The 15,743-nt window shown below is 41.9% G+C and overlaps 1 protein-coding gene and 1 long non-coding RNA gene across 6 annotated transcripts in view; one reads left to right on the top strand and one right to left on the bottom strand.

Annotated features, from left to right (window-relative positions):
- Window positions 1-6,083, top strand: part of LOC136427148 (uncharacterized) — a 64,893-nt gene extending 58,810 nt beyond the window's left edge. For all 5 annotated transcript variants that reach the window (XR_010754373.1, XR_010754374.1, XR_010754375.1 and 2 more), the window contains one exon: window positions 2,865-6,083. The gene's annotated coding sequence lies outside the window, so the exon portion shown is untranslated. The remainder of the gene's footprint in view (window positions 1-2,864) is intronic.
- The window catches only part of LOC136427150 (uncharacterized), a 56,916-nt gene that overhangs the window by 23,022 nt on the left and 18,151 nt on the right, over window positions 1-15,743 (bottom strand). The window lies entirely within an intron of this gene.

Here is a 15,743-nt window from a genome sequence, read left to right as displayed (position 1 = left end):
GACAGGCAGAAGTGACAGAACTGGGGGTGAGAGCGCCACGCTGAGGCAACCGCCGGTAATAAACCACCGTAAACTTTGATTGACACCGACGCTCGGCAGCCGTGTGCAGGTACACGTGCGCGAGCGTCTCTTACCTGTTACCTGTCTGGGGGTTCGGACAGGTGATACGTCTTAACAAGACCCTTTACAGGTAGACAGGTGATGTCTTTACAAGAGACTTTACACACGGGTAGGTAACGTGCCGCACAGCTGGGGAGGGGGAGGAGAATGCGTAGGTGTACAGAACTGCGGGAAACAGCTGAGAAATTGAGGCCACCACGAGTCGACTCCAGTGACCATGGGCTGGGTGCTGTCTTTGGTTATCTAGCTGTATGAGAGTCTTCTGTCACCATAAAGCTAGGTAACCAAAACAACAACCATTCCCCTAGCAACCAGAGGGCAACAACAGCAACAACTATAGAACAACAACAACAACCGTTCCCCTAGCAAATGGTTGGCAGCTACAACATCAACCATCAGCCTTGCAGCCAACCTCTTCTACCAACTACGGACCTACACGAGGACATGCCACAAGCTTTCTGTGGCAACAGGGGGTCCAGTATTAAACATCTGCACTGAAATCTGCCGAAGCTAGTTCCGTGAGCGGAGTGTTGAGATCGTACTATCAAAACTATAGGCAGCAGGAAAACTATGCCTTCATGTGGAGTGTGGGTAGCTTAGCTTAACGTATCAAAACTTCATCAAACATAGACCCTAGTACGGACTCCGGTCTTTACCTTCTAGCTTCACCAAAGTAGGAGCCTGTCATGAAGTGTGGGGTAGATCTTTGAGCAGTAGCAAACAGAGACCCTCGTGTAGGAAGTTTAGATGTAAACCACTTAAACGAACGAAACTCGGAGTAGTAGAGATCAGAGCTTTCAACCTCTAAACTGAGTTAAAGCTAGAACCTACTGTTGAGTGTAGCGAGCATACCTTTAGGAAACTAGCCTGCACCACAATGTGGACACTAGTGTGGTGTATATACGTGACTACACATCTCCTTTGTACCGAACCTACATGTAGACGCTGGTATGGACTGTAGCGATGTTATTAATGTTTCCTACTGGAGGTCATGGAGGGACCAAAATAGTAGGAGTCCCTCGGGAGACTGGCGCTCTCTAAACAGCGTGGAAGCAGAGGTATTATTCTGTACTTCCTCACAACAGAAAGTAGAGAAGTACGGTAGTCTTTGGGCTCTCGTGTTTTTTTCTTAGTCTATGAATATCGGCATTTATCTACTAGAAGATATCAGTTAGCCTGAAATTACAGGTACTACTATAGTTCAAAATTGTCATAGGTCAGTACACAGACCTCACACTAAGCAAAGGTATTATTTTGTACTTCCTCACAACAGAAAGTAGGGAATATCTTGGGCTATCACGTTTTTGCTAGTCTATGACTATCGACATTTATCTACATGTACTTGTAAATATCAGTTAGCCGGAATTTACAGGTACTACTAAAGGATATTTGGAGTTTCTTTTTACATAACCAGGAATCTCACCTGCTGAAACTGATAAATATCGTATGGTATGTTCTACCAACCTGATGAAATTATTTGTGGGAGGTACTACTATAGTTCAAAACTGCCGTACGTCATTATACTTACCCCACACTAAGTCTGATAAACCTGATATCAGGTACGATCTACAGTTTGTTGGCGTGGGGACACGTTACAGCTGGATATTACCAACTCGGCAGCCGCAGTAGATACTACACTTGTCTCCAAAGCTGAGAATTGATGCCGTCGAGGAAGCTCCATTATTTCTATGCCAACAATAAATGTAGTTTATGTAGGCGGCAATGCAGGGATAAAGGGGGGATTAAATCGACGGCTATAAATCCTTTTGTCGGGCCGCAGCCGAGGTCCTCCCGTTCCTTTGTGAGAGGTCCTATTTATTTTCTTATTAGATCATCGGTATGAAGGGAGGGGGGGGGGGAGATGGTTCTCCCGAGACAAATTTAGCTGCTGGAAAATCATCTTTAAGCATTCTGACCTTAAAATAGTCTCATCAATGAAATGATGAAATACAGACAGTGTTTTGATATTTCCACATGACAAAAGTGTCGATGAACTGCTTTGCTTTCTTACCCATGAATGGCTACAATTTAGTTATTCGTCATATTTTCCATTTCTTTCGATTTTGCAGGTCCGTGTATTTGTGGATTGTCTCGGGTATGGTCGGGTTCATTGCTAATGATGACAGTGTCTGTTCGTGAAGAGTGTTGGTAGTGGTGGGACTTTATCAGTTCAGATTAACTCAAGCAGCATGGATGTACCGTAACTCTTTACAACCTGTCGTGTAAGATTCGTATTTAACGTATTGCAAACCGCGTGAAAAATTGTATATTTTACCACCCACAGTACAGACAGCTGGACCTGGTGTCTGCATCTTACTCTTCGCGCCTCTAACTTCGCGACACCGCCAGTAGTTCTTAACTCCAACTCTCCTCGTGCTGTACTTAAGACATCAGGAATCTTTGCTGGTGCATTAGTTGCCAGTCCGACCCCCATAGACCGTCTACTGAATGCTGTAGAATGGATCCCTTAGCAGCGTTCAGCATACCTGGCTGCGCTGATATTACCGTGTGTGTGTGATGACAGGGGTGTGGTCCGGGACTCTCCGTCTCTCCATCCATTCCCTGTAATCCCTGCCACTAACCCCGCCACCTCCTCCCCTAGTCCTGTAAGTACGCACCTGTTTACCATGTGTGATTACCTATCGTCTATCCATCACATACTAATCCCCACGTCCCCACTGACGCGAAATTCCTAGCCACGCTCAGACGATACCTCCTAAACCCTCCATTTTGTTTCGTTCTAGGTCAAAGGTCGCCATTACGCCATGGGCAGCAGAAGGGCACAAAGACGACGGCCACTTTGCGTAGCTTAGAATATTACTGTCTTCTTCGGCCGCCCGGCTTTTAGGTGAGATGGATATCTGCCCCTGTGCCGACTGCCCACGACATTTCTCACAGACACTGAGCCACGCGGCAGACAGGGCAGCGAACCGAGGTCTTACTCGGCCTCTCAGCCAGCCGCTCTCCCAGGAGCTGCGGCAGACACGCCGGTGCCGGGCGGGACCAGAGTCAAAGGGAGGCCATCTTGGGATGGCTGCATGGTTCGGAGGCTGCGCCGGAACGATAAAGGCGAACACAAGGCCACAACGAACACTCAAACCACAGATGTGTACAAACTACACTACAAACATCGCTAAAGACTGGTGTACATTGCCGTGGGGAGGGGGGCACCACGGTGCATCTTAAGCAGATACGGTAGAACCAATCGTTTTAGCAGGTCCATACCCGCTGCCTCCCCCGGGGCGGAGGATGGACCGCGGAGCTTCTGGACACTCCTGTCTCCTCCGGTCCATGATGGAGCACTTTAATCTACTGATGACGGATCACCGGACTGCCTGTAGGATGTTTATATACGACTCGGTGAAGATGAGTTCTTGTAAGATAGGCATCATGATGTTACCATGTAGTGGAATCGATCATCAAGATTCGATCGGATGTGTGGGGTCAGATTGGAATGCGGCGTGAGCGGGCGTCATGTCCAGTGCCCAGGGAAATGGCGGTCAGGATTCATCAGTCGGCGGGAACGTCGCTGTCCGCCGGGACCCCACCCGCGAACTTCCCGACGAACTTTGCCGTGAGTCATGCGGCGGAGTTCAGAGATTTTCATCCGAGGCCACATCGCGCTCACAGCCCGCTGATTTACCGGGTTGTGGCAGGAAAATAGAGACGGTGTGACTCTTTTCATCTGCCATTACTGCGGCCACAAGTTCAGCACAGGTCGGGCAGGACGTCACCGCAGATCCGAATGGAAGTCACCACGTTCTGTATAGGACAATGGGAGGGCTGGTTTACCGGGTTGTGCTGGTCTCACCGTGCAGGGAAACATCTAACAACATTCAGGACGTTTATAACGTATTGTCTGAACTTCATCGATCTAGAAACGCAATTGAAGATCTGTATAAGAAGCTGTGAGAAAGTCTGCAAACCACGGTCACTGTATCATAGTATTGCAGGATGCAACTCGATTTTCTTGTATAGTATTGCAATTTACAACATAAAATACCTATAAGCGCCGTTTTTAGCCATATAACTGACTACTGTGCACATGGTGTGTCATGACGTCGAAGAGACAAACCTAAATACGTCTGCAATGTGTAGCACATCGATCAGTGCGATCACGACAGCAACACGTTCCAACGCTAGACGGTGATGTAATGATGTGAATGTGCTTAGTTCTATGTACTCTCGGAAGAGTTTGATCATAGTAGTACCAATTGAAAATATCATACCGTAGCCATGCAAATATTCTAGTATGTAGACTCGGATTTTGGAAAGAAATCACTACGCTACGACAATATGAAAGATAATACTTCAGCCCTAGGAGAACCCGATGTGTAGAAATTGTTTGGATGTAGTAATATGTGCCTCGAAAGAGCATACTGAAGCCATGCAAGTCTTCTAGTATGTAGACTAGGATTTTGGAAAGAAATCGGTATATTACGACAATATCAAAGATAATGATTCAGCCATGATGTGTCGAAATTGTTTGGGTGTAATATGTGCCTCGAGGGATGTCTCGAAGATCATGGGCTTAGGAAGAAGGAGACTGATTTTGTTCTGACGAGTATGAGCCACCGACAGATTTTTAGAAGTTACAGTAAGACGTATTTATAGTTCTTATCGTTCTTTCACCCGTTGTAAGTCACGACTGACATTTGGTACATTCGCGAATGTTAGACATCTGGTAAACAATATCTATTTACAGGCAAATCAATTTCTACAACTGGATAAGATACGTAGGCTAATTCCAGTAATCTCTCTCTATATGTATATTTACAGTTACCGTTACAAGCAGTCAGTAACGATTCGATGCGTTCTCTGACGTTAGAGGAATGCCACGAGAAAGAAGAATGTAGACAAGCCTAATTGTGTACTTCTCAAATGTTAGAAAAATGCAATGAGAAATTGGATTGAACCCGAGCCTATATCGTTATCTACCGTTGGAATAAAGTAATGGAAAAGTTGAATGTGACAGAGTCTGTAACTTTTAAAAGAACGTTATCATAAAGTGGAAGCAGAGTCTGTTTCATTATCTGTATCGTTAAAAAATGTTATGAATAAGTGAAATGTAGCAGAGTATGTAGCATTTTCTAACGTTAGAGGAATGCTATGGGTTAGTGGAATGTAGCAGAACTTAGTTAGAAGAATGCTATGAGAAAGTGGACTTCAACAGAGTGTGCATCATTACCTAACGTTAGAAGAATGATATGTGTAGCTGGAATGTAGCAGAGCCCAGTAAGAATAATGCTAGCATGCTATGAGAAAGTAACAGAATATAACAGTATCATTACCTAACGTTAGAAGAATGCTATGGGTTAGTGGAATGTAGCAGAACTTAGTTGAAAGAATGCTATGAGAAAGTGGACTATAACAGAGTCTATATCATTATCTATCGTTAGAAGAATGATATGTGTATGTGGAATGTTATAGAGTCCAGTTAGAAGAATATAATGAATAAGTTGAATATAGCAGATTCTGTATCATTATCTAACGTTAGAAGAATGATATGGGTAAGTGGAATGTTATAGAGCCCAGTTAGAAGAATATAATGAATAAGTTGAATATAGCAGATTCTGTATCATTATCTAACGTTAGAAGAATGCTATGGGTAAGTGGAATGTTATAGATCCCAGTAAGAAGAATGCTATGAGAAAGTTCGCCACACAAAACGCTGACCCTTCCCTGCGGGGTCCCGGCGCAGTCTGTGCAGACTTCCAGCCATTGTTGTCGCAGATTAAGCATATCTAACAGGGAACAATGTTAGAAGTATAGGCAGTACTATAAATGCGGCGGGGTCGTGAGAAAGGTAGGAGAAGTGCTCTGGAGCCGGAGATTTACTGGCTGATTGGTCTCTGGGCCGACCTGGCGAGAGCTGCTCATGACTACCAATGTTGCGTACAGAGACCTGATCTAGGTGATAAAAAGAAAAGGGTTTAAAAAGTAATAAAACTTTGGGAAAGTTACTCCGTCACTGGCTCTGTCCTTGATGTATGTAAGGTATGTCTTGTGTTGGTGTGTTAGAAGTTGTAGTTCTAGATGAAGAACGTTGTTGTAAGGTGACAAGTACGGTAACGTTTATGCCAAACCTTCTTGAATCTTTTGGAGAGTAAATTTTCATACCTTTGCTTTGACATTTGTGCGTAACTTTACCGGCATAAGAAGTTACGATGACTTACAGTCACACCACAGTATACTATTCTCAACCTACATTCATCAGAAACGATTATACAGATGTATGAAATACATACTGATGTTGCAATGGCAAACCGACGTCTAAGATTGGCCACAAATTGCTACAGTTTCGCTACTTCAAAACCCGGTAGATGTAAACCCCGATCCACAAGGGGAATGGCTTGGAGAGATCTAGAGTTGAGTCGTTTCTGCGAGGGGAATGGCGGAGTTAACGGCTTGTAGAGAGTTGAGTCGTTTCTGCCCGGTCCCCAAATTGCGGCACGAAGAGCCCAGATAAGATGGTATCGGGCGGCGGGTAAGAGTCAATGCCGTAATGAATGGAGTGGGTGTCAGTGGTGCTAATATAGGCTGCTTACCCTCGGTATGGATGGACCGGGTTTAGATGTGTCACTCCGATAGCGGCGCAAATTCGTGTAGAACAACGGATTTAGATCGATGTCAATTTTTCGCATGGATACAGCCAAATCCCCCGAGGTTAACTCATCCTTGCCCCACACTACCCGTTAGTGCTTACTTTTCCCTAAATCCGCAGTAAAATTGCACATAAAGCCAACTTTTCTGCGAGAATACTTCACGAAGATTCTGGGTCAGGCGTACGCTGACCGACCTAGCGAGATCACAAAGGAAAGTTAGCACCACATTCGGCACGCCACATAACCACCGCCGCCATCATCATCGACCACTTCCATTAAGAAGCCCCTTCCATGGTAACCTTAAACATGGCCGCTGCACAAGAAGGCCGTAATTTACGGGTAATCGCGGGGCTGGTGACAGCGGATATGTACCTATGGCTGGGGCTGGCGATGATCGATCACGGCCGAGCCATCACGGTGACGCCGGTGTGTGGATCTCCATTGTACGGGGGGGAGGACAACCACGACACCGAGTCTGACAAATTACGTCCCGAGAACCAGTCTAAATACTTTGCCAAACTGAATGAAGTTTAGTCTGAGTTGAATTGCTAATCCGCCCGGCAGCGTCCTGACCTCCGGGCGGTGCAGACCTGTCCCGCGCCCGTGCAGGAATCTGCTGACAGCCCCTGTGAAAAGTCAGACCTTTCCCCGCAGTCCCCCGGTCGCTAGGCCCTTACAGTTTGTGCATTCACCCAACACAGGGGTAGGACATACGGAGCCTTGGGTGCGCAGACAGGCTATCAAAGTCACGGCGAACAATGTGAAGTTTCTCGGCTTGAGGCCTGTGTAATATTTGTCGGGCCGCCGTGACAAATAGTCGGCGGGCAGACAATAGGAAGACCCGTCCTTACCGTGCATGTCACGTAGCCGGGCCGACCCGAGGTGGGCTACTTTCAATCGTAGATTGAGGACCTAGCATGAATAGTGTACCTTGACCTTTGCAACGTGTACGAATTTTCTCAGAAATGAGCCACTTTCAATGAGCAGAAGTAGCGGTGCGGGCCCGAGATCAGGCGGTTCAGGGGCGTCTGAAGCGGCGCTCGGCTGACGGGAACGTCTGTCGTCTGATTCTAGCAGTGTTCTTAGCTTAAACACCTCAGGCGCTACCGTAGAGTATCACGGCATACGTCGGGATTGCTTCTCGTCAAAATAAAGTGTGATAATGAAGGGAGAAGTGTCTCCTTCGCCGTCAGTGGACGAGACCCCGCCCTGCATACAGACGAGACTGTCTCCGAATGTCGTCCGGATCGTGACGCATGATTTAGTGCGATCGTCCAGACCGACGCGCAACAAACATTACACATAAGGTTCCACTGTAGAACTCTACAGGTCCTACATTCACAAGCCTCCATCAGCGAGAGTAGGCACCCTTTGGGACCTACTCCTGAGTTAGAGTCTGTCCATGGTATGAACTACTCTGTCACACGGTTCCACAAGTTCTAATATGTTCAGTAGATGAACCCTTTTCTTCCATATAGCGAAGTAGATTAGGAGAAAGTTTAAACAACGCGTGACGCGAAATTGTGAGCCGAACTTGCTGTTGTGATACGGAATGACGACGCTCCTACCCTGGGAGAGAAGTAGTGACGACTCTTCACAGGCGAACAGGGGATAGAACCGTCTAGCCGTAAATCTTGGACGTCGAACCAGAACTGGGGAAAATTGTGGAGAAAAGTGTCCCGACTTGCCGAGGAGAAACTGAGACATCGTGACGCCCTCGAGGTCGCATCGTGCCACACCCACCTCCAGTCATATCACAACATCAGGTCAACCCGGGTCAAAGGTAAGGTCAGGTCAAAGCTGGACTTCACGTTCAAGGTCCCGCCTGCAGGCTATGTTTGCTTTGCCGGATGCAGGGGAGGATATATGGCATTTGGCAGGCGCGATGTGAATGGACTGTTTTCAACCCGGTAAGTATTTACTCCGTTTTCTTTTTACTGGCATCTATTTTGCTTCAGTATATGTACACCAAATATAGCTACTCAAGCAACTGGATAAAATGTTAAAACAGTCAGGCGTTTCAGACAGAACCCGCTATCTTTCGTCAATGACTGAAAGAATATGTACTATATTGTCGTATGTACTTGTATATGACAAATGGGCTGTTCTTGAATCTTGTCCGCCGTAATTCAAATCTACAGCAAAGACAACTAGTTAAGTGAAATTGATAGACACTCTACGAGAAATGGGAAACATGAAAATGCCATATTTTGTGTTTCCTAATAATGGCTATTTATAAATGACTCGACTTTCCTTACAATTTCAGAGTAATAGACATACGCCACTGTTTACTCTGTCAATGAATGTGTAAAGTAACAAGTAAAACGAAACATAACTTAACATTGGAGCATGATATTAGCCAACAAATGTCACTATAATTCTATTTACCTGGTCATATATGATGATTTTATTTAAACTGCCCCTTCCTTTTTGACCATAGTTGTGCGCTTTTCAGTGAAAACAAAAACTACAGTTACAACTGATGTATTTGTGAAAACTTGAAATGTCTATGTCATTGAATTATATTTTACTGCAATCTGACCAGTACATACAAATATGTATCTGATGCTAAACACCAGGACCCATACGAATGAAGACATCCATTCAGCAAAAAAAAGTGATTTTTGTTATAAGAAGTTTATTTATTTTCAGAACATTCTTTTATCTTATATTTTTGATCTGTTCCTTGGGGATTACCACCCATGCAACCACATCAGATACTATATATTAACCCCATGGTAAACTTCAGGCCACTGGAGGGTCTAGGACTAGGAAACATTGTTACTGAAATGTTTTTTAGGAACGTTTTGTCAAAAAAAGCATCAGAGTTTGACCAGTAACATGCTGTCAGATGATATAATAATAAATCTCACTTTGTGGTCGCTACTAAACTAGCAAGATGATAAGTCATGTTCAGTGATAATGCATACAAAACTCTGCCACCAGAGGTTGAGGTCAGTACGAGTATCTACTGTTATAAGTACAGTAGAAATATCTTACTGGTACGGTAGTGACCAGTGGACACAGGCGGGTTTGACAAGTGGTAAATCACCGGGGTAGTAATCTGTGGCATCAGTCCTTCATAAAGCTTCATCAAACTGTCATTTTAGCCTGTAGTATATAAACTATTAGGAGGAGCTCGGTGTGAAACGACTTACATTTTTTAATAGAAATTGAACTCACTTTATCTCCAGTTTTTCCCAATTTTACAACAAGTTCTAGCAAATCAACATGTTCAACATTTTGATGATCACTACTTTAATTTCACGTTGTTCCAGTCTGTCAAAGCACCAGGATATGTGTTCTTGGCAACGATATTAGGATCTCTTAAAATTATTAGGACAGTTGTGTCATGATGTGTTGGTCTCAATCAGCAATATCTTCACAGTTCTATATTACACACTGGGTCATATGATAAATGGGAGAAAGGAACCAGCAATACACAATCTATGATATAATACTGTTCCCGTTTCATCAACAGAAACAAAAACGAAGTGACATTTCCTATGACATCTAGTAAACTCAGCTCGCCAGTCTGTGCGATGGTGTTTACCATATGATGTCTTGTCCTACAGTGACGGGGTACTGACCTACTTTTGAAACTTATGACGCAGAAAGTAATTAAAAAGTGTTTTGGTTTATCGGCTGGGACAGTTGGTAGGGTGGTGTAGAGCTGACCTAAATAACAGAGTTGGTGGCAGTAAATTTGCACTGTTTCGTTGTTCAGACTTTTGTGTTGTTATCAACTTGCACTGAGGTTCGAGATCACTTTGACTTCTGAGTCGGCCAGTTTTGTAGGAATTAAACTCTGTGTTAGCAATGGAAAGTAAACGAGAAGGATTGTATTTAATTTAATGTGAGTTTGGCAATAGGACTTGGGCGAAAGAGATTGTATTTAGAGCAGTTGCATAGCTTTGCAGCTTTTGAACAGTTTTGGTATCAAATCTGACGGGAATAAATAAAGCACACAACCCAAAGTCTGGAAAGCTTTTGACGTTTCGGGCAGCAATGATTATTTTCTTTTCAATCCGTTTCTCTTTACTATGTTTTGTCCTTTTGTGGTAACACACAGATTGCATCACCTTTTCTACAATTTTACAGTCACAATTGTATGTTTATTTTCCCACTGGAGTTCCACACCGCAAAACTCTCAGCTATCTTCTCGCCACGGTAGGCTTGATTGTCTTTAGTGTAAGAACATGTTAGATAATTTCTATTTACAAATACAGACACTACAAAGCGTTAAGTTACAGTCTGAAGTGCTGTATTTGGGCTTCAGAGAGAAAATGAAACAAAAAGAAAGTTTGGGGAACATTTTTGTCACCATACCTCGTCGTTTGAATTGCTTTACCATAAGTTCATGCTTTATATTTCACTGTATGTCAAGTATATAGGAAGGTCTGTATTCTTCAATGCACCAACCAAATTTATTTTATCTGACTATAGTGATAGTTTAGGAAACGTTGCTTAGTCTATGTTGCTTCTAATGAAATGAATATATATATATATATATAGAAATTCATGAGTTTTAGACAATGGCATGTTGTGGAAGAAGCGCACACTGTAGTATGGAATTAGATGTAGCATTTGAAAAACATGTAGCATGTCAAATTTAAGACATAAAAACGTAGAGAGCTCTACCTCCTTGAGTTAGCCACATGACTATAATGAACATTTAGGAAACGTTCTTAATTCTGTGATGCTTCTTACAAAATTAATGTAAAAGTCGGGGGTGTCAAACAATGGCGTGTTGTTCTTTAGGCACGAACTGTATAGCATGAAATGAAATTTAGCTTTTATAGTATGAAATGAAATGTAGCTGTTGAAGACCCTGTCAAACTCACCAGACACAAACAAGGTAGAGACGTATACCTCCTTAAATCAGTCGCTCCCTTTATGGCCACCATTATCAAATTACAGTTCTTGTTAGCTGTTAATTTGAGGGGAACCGCAGACGCATTGTCCGTCTGACTACTGAAGGAAAGCGTGTTATTCTATCACCAATTGCCTGTTTACGACTCTCAGTGGATGGTATATTCTAGCATTATCTGATGTGTACACGGTATATACATAACTGTCGTTACTGGCCCAAATAGGTTTAATATTACAGAGATTTTCAAACTTTTAGGTGACCCAGTACATGGGCAGTTTTATACACTACTCTGCACCCCTACACAGTATACCCTTCTTTGAATTTATGACTGTTTTGTGTTGTTAACGACTCTCTATGGATGACATATTCTAGCATTATCTGATGTGTACACGGTATATACATAGCTGTCGTTACTGGCCCAAATTGGTTTGATACTACAGAGAATGTAAAACTTTTAGGTGACCTATTACATGGGCAGTTTTATACACTAATCTGCGTCCCTACACGGTTTACTCTTCTTTGAATTTATGACTGTTTTGTGTTGTTTACGACTCTCTATGGATGGCATATTCTAGCATTATCTGATGTGAACACGGGATATACATAACTGTCGTTACTGGCCCAAATAGGGTTAATACTACAGAGAAATCTAACTTTTAGGTGACCCATTAAATGGCTAGTTATATGCACTACCCTGTACCCCTGCACAGTATACTCTTCTTTGAATTTATGACTGTTTTGTGTAATTTACAGTGGATAGTCTATCGTCAATAGTATACAACAGTTATGTAGAGAAGGCATAGTCTAACCAACATACACATCAACTACAATGTAATTTTTCTGCTCAACTACCGTTGTGAATATTCCATAGATATTTTCAGTATAGTCTCGCATGCAATACTGTATGTATATCTAGTGCATAGAATATAAAATGGCAGATTTCAAATTGATAACTGCAGTCAAGAGCACAACTGCATCCAGTGGTCCAAGCCACCACGTTTTTGTTGAGTTACAGTAATCTGTAAGTATTACTACAACAGTACAACCTCTAAGTTCATGGTATAGTCGCTAAGATCTGGGATAACTGCATGAGTCTATTGTACAGTTGTTTTCTGTAAAATTATTTGCGCATATTTCTCTACTGATGGTGTATATATATATGTATATATATATATATTCTCTACTTTTTGGTGCTTTATGTCAATTGTAATGGTAATTACAAGTACAAAAGCGTTTGTAGAAGCAGAAAAAATAAATAGGATCTTTGTTGACTCTTAAACATGCAGGTAAAGGCAATCACCATGGTGCTAAAGCTACATATTACTGTTCCAACCTAAGATGTAGTGGAGTGCGATGCAGCTTATTATCTTTTTGGCAATTTTGTCAAAATTCCTGATCTTCCAAAGATGATACTGAAAACTCAAACTCAACATACATCCCAGAACACGGAAATGTGAGAGATTTTGTATTGGCAGGAAGGGTTGGGCAGGTTTGGGCAACACAAAGACACAGATGCCGTCGATAAGCAAACAAATATGGCGGCGGAACAGGCGTTTTGACGGCTGTCACCTCCAAACTCGGGCTGCTCTGAACCTCCAGACTCAGCGCTATTTTCCCGCGTTCATTTTGTTACAGCACCGGTTATTTAATGATAATTACGCAGTAAAGTATATTTTACAGAACATTATTAGTTGACATAATGCTAGCTGTAATAATATAAGATTTTTTGTGAGTTGAGAAACTCAGTTTTAGCCCTCTCACAACCATGGGTAGTTTCAAACTGTCCCCTACATATATGAAGACCTTTGTGTGGATCTGTGATAGTGAACTGGTCAACACAACATGAAGTTATAGGCACGGCTGGAAGGTAAATATAACTTTACACATAAACCTTCATCATATACCAGTTTGCAAAATTTTTCTCAACCACAAGGTATTATATAATTTTCAATATTTTGTAATGCACCGTATATACAAAACTGTGCATTATATTGTATCACATTACATCACAACATCCTTACCTATCCTTGCCTCTTTCTATCGTTATTTTTGTTGTATTATTTCCTCTGCGTCGCTGTTTCTGTTTCACCGAAACAACAAATTATAACGAATAAAAATAAACAAAAAAACGATCGGTTTTGCAAATATGAAGCTGTGTGTTATCTGACTTAAGCTGCTTTTTTGTAGGACTGTATTTTGTAATTTGTCCGTGGTATTTTTGGAATATTTGTTTCAACGAGCCTCAGAAATAAGATAAAAAAGAATTATAGCTTTGGATATTCTTTGGCAACATGAACATTTGGTTCAAAACCTGACATATTATGGAGACGTAGAGTGAAATTTTTTCGTGTGCCCAAAACATTCATTCAGGTTGTAACATGGAGATTTTGAGGTATGGTCATTGCAAGTATGCCTTCTTTTTCTTTCTTTGAAGACACCGGTTTTTCATTTGGTTAGTTATACAGAGATAGACAACGTATTCTTTAGATATCATGAAAGATACAGGTCGTTTTGGTGTACTTGTAAGGACATATATAGGTCCTTCGTAACCACCATCTCCCTCCATGGTAAAAACTATAACACGGATTGATACACTGTATTTTACACCAACAGCAAAAACAGATTGTACATATTTGTATTTTCCTAAAACCGTTGCTTTTGTATTTTTACGTTGTTTACAACTTTAAAAGGCGCGCACGTGAGTTTGGCTTGACAGTTATACTAACAAATGCTACATGCCAGTGAAGCGACAATACTGTTTGAAAGCTTGTAAATTTTGAACGTGTTGCTCCTTTTGCTTGATCACATCACTGGTATTCCTTTATATTAATTCCTTTAGGTGTATAAAAGTTGAGTTGTCCTAGAAAATATGAATTTCAGTGTGGTTCAAGTACTTGAGTCGATTGCCTTGTGCTCGTTCCCTTTTACAGATTTTGCTTTCCAAAATCATTTTAAGAAATGGCCAGTATTTTGCCCTATACTGATTTGTATGACTACGCATACTGTTTCTTTATTTCAATGCTTTAAACTTCATTTAAAGTGGTTTGAGCTAAACACAACGGACAGAGAAACATGAATGTTTAAGCCAGGCTCTCACATAAAATGTACATGTAAGTCACGAATGTTCAGATGGAAACAGAAATCGACATGCGATATTTTTTGTTGTGTCGGATAATCCTAGCATTTCAAGTCAAAGGGAAGTTGTTTAGAAGTTAGATTATTTCAATGCTGTTGACCATAAAAAACAGCTCATGGTTTGTTGACCATTGGATTTTTGGGTGGTTTGTTCTAGTCAGGACATATTGTACATCTGGGGCATTCTCAAGAAACTATGACATAAACCTTTTCATGTCGAAATGGAAAAGAGAGGACATACAAATGTTGACTTTTAGTATTATCCAACCGCATCTCATTGTCCATACGATGTTGGCTAATACCACTGCTGACGGTAAAAGGAACATTAACACAATGAAACGAAAGTATCAGAGTTCGCAATAGGGTTTTAAAAGCAGCATTGCGTGCACGTTTTTGTTTTGGTCAGAATTTCTCAACGTGTCATTTTCTCGTGCTCTTGTCCACTATCTACATTTTTCATAATTTCTAGATGAATCTAATGGTCAATTTGGCGTCTTAAAGCATTTTCTGAAATATCTGGGGGAGCAAAAAAAGGGAGAAACCCAGAGACTTGATATATTGTTTGCAGGACTACAAACTACTTTTCCTCCACTCTACTTTGGGTCCACTACATATCCACAACTTTTAGACTGATTTGTTTTACGGAAGATCAAATGAACGGTTATAACATTAGGATGAAAGTCCATCTGGAATTTAACAAACTATATAGCTGTATCATATAATATTACATGTCTTAAACGTTAGGCCAAGACGAAAAAAAGCATATTGCTGCAAGCACTACATACGCAACTAGAGGCCTAAGAAAAAGGACGAATGCAGAGTATGGTTTTGGAAATCATTCGATGTTTACTCTTGTATATATTTAGTTGTGAAAGAGGCCCACACTGTATAGTACGAAAGTCAAACTATCCTGGCACGTTCATGGTAAGTCCTTTTCAGTTATATACTGATTTTTGTATCATTTTCATTTCTTAAATCTTCAGATTACTCGGTAATGCGTTCAGCTTTAA

Source organism: Branchiostoma lanceolatum, chromosome 2 (genome assembly GCF_035083965.1).
Source record: "Branchiostoma lanceolatum isolate klBraLanc5 chromosome 2, klBraLanc5.hap2, whole genome shotgun sequence".
Lineage (NCBI taxonomy): Eukaryota > Metazoa > Chordata > Leptocardii > Amphioxiformes > Branchiostomatidae > Branchiostoma > Branchiostoma lanceolatum.
Note: the sequence above shows the minus strand (reverse complement) of the source record. Positions and strands in the feature narration are given on the sequence as shown.